Source organism: Chamaea fasciata, unplaced genomic scaffold, assembly GCF_029207755.1.
Source record: "Chamaea fasciata isolate MVZ Bird 193981 ecotype frontalis unplaced genomic scaffold, bChaFas1.0.hap1 SCAF_9, whole genome shotgun sequence".
Taxonomy (NCBI): domain Eukaryota; kingdom Metazoa; phylum Chordata; class Aves; order Passeriformes; family Sylviidae; genus Chamaea; species Chamaea fasciata.
Genome location: NW_027094094.1, coordinates 15,366,480 through 15,373,229, shown reverse-complemented (window position 1 = coordinate 15,373,229; position 6,750 = coordinate 15,366,480).

The window sequence follows — 6,750 nt, the reverse complement described above, 5'->3', positions numbered from 1 at the left end:
ATAGTTTGAGGTACCTACTTTTCAATTCTCAAACCCTTTGTAGCATGGTGACCTTGAAAAAAATCCCTTCCTGACTAACTATGCAGTTGTTATCTTTATGGATATTATAAAATTATTTTATACCTTTCCTGTAAACATATGTGTCCACATGAGTGCTGCCCTGTCAGTGGCAGGGCTATTCATCACACACTTATTTGGAGAGGTGTAGATAAAAAATTCTAGTAATTCCACAGAAATGTATAATTGCATGTGCAGATGTCAGAAGCAGCTAAATCACCCATTCTTCTATCGAATATCTTATGAGTAAACTGCCAGGTAAAAAGGGAGTTGGAAGGTATCAGTAGGTGGCAGAAAAACACTAGTATTGTAGCTTTACCTGTGGAACCGGAACCTGACATCTCTGCCTTTATAATATTTTAAGGTTTCCATCTTTCTCTGTGCTATGCTCGAGACCCCTTTACAAGACTACTATTTCCATGTTTTCACTTATGACAACCTTTTCCTATAATGCTGTGTTACTGTTTCCTATAATGCTGTGTTACTGTTCTCCAGATAGTTCAAATCTGTCATCAGAGGGAATTTTCCACATGCTTTGATGTGAAGCAGACAGCTTCTCTTTCCATGAGAAGGGAAATTTGAGAAGCGGTGAAATGAGAAAGTGCTCACAACACTGAGAACCCTTCAACTGATACTGAAGTTGTTCTAGGATACTGCAACTATAATTTGGAATAGTTTTTTTGCTCTTCTGTGGGTATTTTTTGCTAGATGTCATTTTTGTATCAGTTTGAAAAGGTGAACTCTGCGCTTAGGACTCTTGAGTCTTTGATGTGCACAGCATCATTTTGGATCCAGCAGTGCTTACTTCAAAGTACAATAATATATGAAAATCATGTCTGACTTCTGGGAGATTTGGAAATTATATGACTGTATCAACTCTATGCTCCATCTTGAGTTAAGGAAACTGGCTAGATTCAAGCTAGCATATGAGAAACCAGTTCTGATATCTATACCAGTGGCACTGTTGTTTCTTGTTCAGTTTGCCAACAAATAGTTTTGGCCTTGTGTTCACAGTTATAGCATCTTTGCTTTTGATAGGATGTGTTTAGGTTTCACATTCACTCATATGAGAAAGAATTGGCTTGGATCAGTTATCATTCTCTTCTCAGCTCCTCTGGAGCAACTGAAAGTCATGAAAAATTAAATATAAAATATTTGTGTGGTATTTGCAAAACTCTGTAGGAGCTTTTGTTGTTGTAAAAATAAGGTGATAAGGTTTTCAGAGTGATGACATTCTACAGTGTCCAATAGTACGTATCATACCAACAGCTCCAATGGGTGTTATTGTTTGTGAGAACTCTTGGTGTCTCTATATGTCTTGGAGCTGATATGAAGACAGCTCCCTAGTTTTGTAGCATGATTCCAAAAAAGACTTTTCCCAAGGCTGTTTTTGAGGAAGCACTTCTTTGTCTGATTTGTGACTGCAATGAAAGGTGCTGGCAAGTTTCCCTCATGGTGAGGAGAGCATGGAGGCCTCAAGGAGAAATTGAAATCAAGTTTGTCTGAGCAACACAAAGAATTCCAAGAAGAATAGAAAGTTCAGTCACAATATTTAGATTCTATTCTATTCAAGCTCCAGACCCTGTGTTCAGCCATAGCTGATTACTATCTTGAGGATATATACAGTAGGAAGTTTGGAAGAAAAAATTGAGTTAAGAGGTATTCAGAATATGGCTGTTTGCAATAAAATGTTTAATAGGCTGTTTTAGGTCCTCTTATTGAAATAATTTTAAAATAACTATCAACTTTTTCAATTTGAATAGGGCCATGGAAAGTGAATTACAGAATCCTAGATGTCTTAACATGATAGAATAGAACCGTAGAATCACGTAAGTTGGTAAAGTCTGCCAAGTCCACTTAATTTTACAAGTTCCTTTGATTGTAAATGTTTAAGTGCATTATTCCAAGATTTCTATTCTACTTCTCTGAGACTAGAAGAGGGTTTCCCAAGATAATTTGTCACAGGACATGTCCTCCTGCGAAAAGTCCACTACTGTTCTTAAAGCGTTGGTGTCCTTTTACAGAACTTAGCAAGTAGAATCCTTTGAGGAATATAAAAATAATTAAAATTTCCTTTTATTTCAAGTGATATACTATGAATCAAATTAATTTAATACCTTAAACACCATCTCTTACACTGTATTAAAATGATTTTATATAGTACAAACCTATGAGCAAAAATACATTAATCACAGTGGATTTCATGTGACTATACCACAAGTTTTACTTGGATACACCTTGAATGATTTCCTAATGCCTTGGAGCACATAATATTATTTACCTACATAATTTTCCTCTGCAGTCAGGCTTTGAAGTTACAAATCAAAGTAATTTGTCTGTTCTAGTTTATAGGATACTAAAAGAAATAGCTATTCAAAGGGCATGTATTTTTAAAAGAAACATGAAGCACAATTTCCAAATGGAATAAATAGTAACTTCTGGTTCAACAATGGAGGAAAAAGAGTTTTAGTAGTGAACTGTGTTAAAAGTGCCAAATGTGCCACAAGAGCTATTAAATGTTGGTCCCAACATAAATAAGTTATTTTAGCATCCAGTAAAAAGAGCTGAAGTTGTGAATTTCACAGATTCACCAAACATTCTGAGTTGGAAGGGACCCACAAGGATCATCAAGTCCCACTCTTTGACTGACAATACTGTAATTGACAACTTGCTAGTAGTGGCTGTGGAAGCTGAACCAGTAAAATGTAATTTTTATCATTATTCCTGAAGATGTTTTTTAAAGAATTTTGTACTTTGGGGAATGTCTGTTTTAGAAGTAAGTCTTTAATTCAATAAATGTTTGCACATCTTTACTTCTGTTCCTAGGAAAGCATACAGCATGTGCAGTGCTCAGCTGAACTGAATATACACATCTATTATACCACAAAATTGTACTGAAAAGTAACTGTATCAAGCCTAGGAGAGTCCTCTGCTTTCTGCATTTAATCAGATTCACTGAGTGGAAGGTGCCAGAAATCCCATCATAGACCCTATTGACTAATTTGCATTAAGAGATATTTCTTCCTTACCTCCATTAGTATTTGGCTTTAATCCTGAATGATTTCATTAGCTATGTAAGGGTTTAATCTGTTGAAAATCCCGCTAAGCTCTTGCCCTCACTGAAAGCTGTGATAATTTGTTCTAGTTAATTTTGATTTAAATATATAGCCTTTCAGTTCTACTTAATGTTCCTTGCCTTTTTTTTTTTTTTTTTTTTTTTTTTTTTTTTTTTTTTTAAATAATGGTGAGATGAGTAAGAACACCATTTTTTTTCCATCTTATTATTTTGCATTCTTCTGCTGTTTGGTCTTAGAATCTTCTTTTAAACCATACCGTTTTTTCAATGTCACTGCAGTCACTGCAATTGTAAGTGAGGTAAAATGAAATACTTATGGCAGTTGATGTCTTTAATCCTGTTTTTTCAACATACAGTAGTATTTGAGACAGCTGTGATTTTTGCTGTAACTATTCTTTTGACATATGAAAGACTTAGATTTATTCAGAGTTGCCCTGCACCTTTTTACCAAAGGACAGAGAACAACATGCAAAAGGTTGCAGAAAAAAGTACTGGTTTAAATGTTTTATATTACTGTAAGTATGTAAGGAGGCTAAATAGCATGTTTACTTTCTTTTCTAATGGAAGCACACATTATTTCTGTTATCCACTTTGTGTCGATGTAAGGAGGGGAAATGGCATTTGTACTAACTCTAGAAAAATTCTTTTGGAATCTCTTAATGAGGCTGTATTGCAAGGTGATATGTTAGAAACAGTTTGATACTGTTTTATCCTCTCTGGAATACTGACTGCTTTGTGAATGGGGAGAAGTTAAGAATGTGGAGATAGGATGGTTTCCTGTTAAAAAAAAATAAAAAAAAGGCATGTACTAACATCAAGTATAAACAGGAATGTATAAACAGGGACGGGTTATGAAAACAAACAAAACAGTCTATTTTTTCCAAGAGAAAGTGGCAGTGGAAGTGCTTCCAAGCTAGTTTGGTGTTCTCACAGTCTGGTTGATCGAGGAAGTGAAAAAAATTCTTGATGGTCTCTTGTAGGTGTAGTGCTGCATGCTTGCTACCTTTTTAGCAGCTGGTTCTTTCAAGTCTTAGGGTTTTTAACAAGAAATTCCCAGGAGATAGTACAACTACCTCTGTGTTGTGGGAGGATCCCTTTAGAGCACATAACCTATCCCCAGCTATAGAAGTCTAAAGGGGTCTTTTCTGCTAGTTAGAGAACCTGTTTCCCAGTAGGGCCTTATCCAGTTTTCACATTTGTCGTTCAGCAGTCTTTTGGATGCGTGGCCACATGCCCACTCCTTCATCTGTCAGTGCAGATAAGTCTTCGAGGTATTCATAATCTCAGCTAAAAGGGAACAGAATATCCAAGTCCTTGGAGATTGTCCTTATTGCACCACAGCAAACAGGAGCTAAGATAAGATATGAGCACTGAGATGGGATGCAAGGTCAGAGGCATAGAACTGCTCTCCAAAATATAGGCACTTTCCCTGGAAACTCAGGCCCTGTGGTATTTCTGAAGAATTTCTCCACCTCTGGAAATCTGCAGTGGTGCTGTCTGGTGTGTCATCCATCCTCCTGCAAAATCCGTCCATCCAAGCATACAACAGCACTTAGCAAACCTTGCTGCTGTTAGTGTTCTTTAACAAATAGAGAACTCTTCTCTAAGTAACAAAGTTGATAGTGGTTGGAGAGGGTAAAGCAGAACAGCATTTGGCACAATCTCTCATGACATTGTGTTAACAACAGGCAGATTGACAATCTGTCCTTCTCTTCTGCAGGGAGTCTCATTAATACATCTGTAGGTCAAACTGAAGGGTGGGCAAGTGTTAAAGTACCCAGTCCGGTGAGCTCGAGTTTCAAAATGTCCACAGTGTAACTGTGCATACAGTAATTTTCAATTACTTCTATTCAATTTTATATTTTAATTTTCTAAAAGTTTTTAAGTGATGCTTTACATATATTCTTTGTTTTCTTAAATGTGATAAAGATACTTAGATACCTGAAGGTGCATAGAGAAAGGTCTTTAAGGAGAAAATTTTTCAGTTACACATTGTTTGGTTTGGGTGTTTTTTTTTTCAATGTTCAGTAGTAAATGCTTTCCTTTGTCAGAATGCATGCCTCGTATTAAGTTATAGAAATTTGTTACATTACATTTAATTCTGGGAAAGAGCAAATAGTCTAATGTAAGCTTCACAATTGTACACAATTTGCCCTAATTTCTAAAATATCACTGAGAGGGAGACTAAAAATAATGGTGTGTATTTTGTTATTGCTGCTTTACTTGGTGTTTTGAAAATTGCTGTTAACAACCTTTTAATACAGGACAACAAACTGGGCACTTGCACTCGCTCAGATAAGGCCTTATCTACTCACAAGACTTTTGTTCCTGTGAACGTTCAGAATGTGGAGTTAATAAATTATTAAAGGAAGATGCTACATTACTTTCTGGCTTGTATACATGTTAACCACAGTATTACAGTTGCAAACAGTTTTTATTTCTGGTGAAGTGTCAGTCACTAAAATGTTGACTTTAAAATTTATACTTTAAGCTAAATTTGCAATGCTGGAAGACCATAAATATCTTCACATACAAAGTAAATAATGAACCTGGGTCATGGGAAGCAGAGATAAGGCTTTTCTTGTTATGTACAAACAAAAATAGCTTCAGACTTGCAATTTCAAATCTGAAGCGGAGACTTCTATTGAAGTGTTGAAAAGTATTTGGCAGTCCTTGTAGTTGTTAGGAGACTCATAAATGTCAGGGGTAGTTCCTATTTTGTAACGACAGTGGAAAAAAAATAAAAACTTGAGATTTCAAGGCCACAGTCTAGACAGACTTGACTTCTGCAGCCTTAAGAGTGAAGACAAAACTTTCCAGATCAAAGTATCCCATGTAATGTGCATGCTATCATTATATTAAAGCATTGCCCTTGTTCTTTACAGGGATGGAGTGCAGCTTGCTCTCCCCCTCTGGCCCTAGGTCCTCCAAAAAAGTTTTCAGTATCAGTGGTTTATTCCTAAATGGATGGGTGAAAGCTAAGAGGCCTCATAATTCCATTTTCTAACTTCAGACAGATTAAATTTTAAGCAAGCTTATTAATTTTTGTGACTCAGGCCATAATCACAGCCTTGCTACAAATATGAAATGTGCACACTGTTAGGAATAAATAGAACTTCTTCTAGTAAGCAGCAGTTATCAGAAATTCAAAACAATCAAAAATATTTGTGCTAGGATGCATCATGTGATTCCATACTGCATGCAGCATAACTGAGCCTTCACAGCTATTGTAAATAACACAAGTGCTGGTAGCTCTTGACAAGAGGCTATTCCTACATCTCCTAAATAATTTCTAGTATTAGAAATCTGAGACTGCCAGTATTAATGGTTACTTTTTTGTATGAGAGCAAAATGAATTCACCCACTGGCTCTTGAACTACTCAAGTTCTTTTGTTCTTCATTTCTTCGTTACAGCTGTGTACTAGAGTCATTGTTGAACTGTACAATATTTAGCATATGCTGTGGCTGCAATTTGTTTTAAAGCCCCTTCCTGCATGATTTCCTTCCTCTTTTTTTTTTTTTTCAATTGTGAAGTCTGAGTGTTCCTGAAGCTTACTATATGTCACAGAAAACAAGGGGGGAGGGAGAGAAGTCCTTACAGCTTCAGGGCAAGAAGT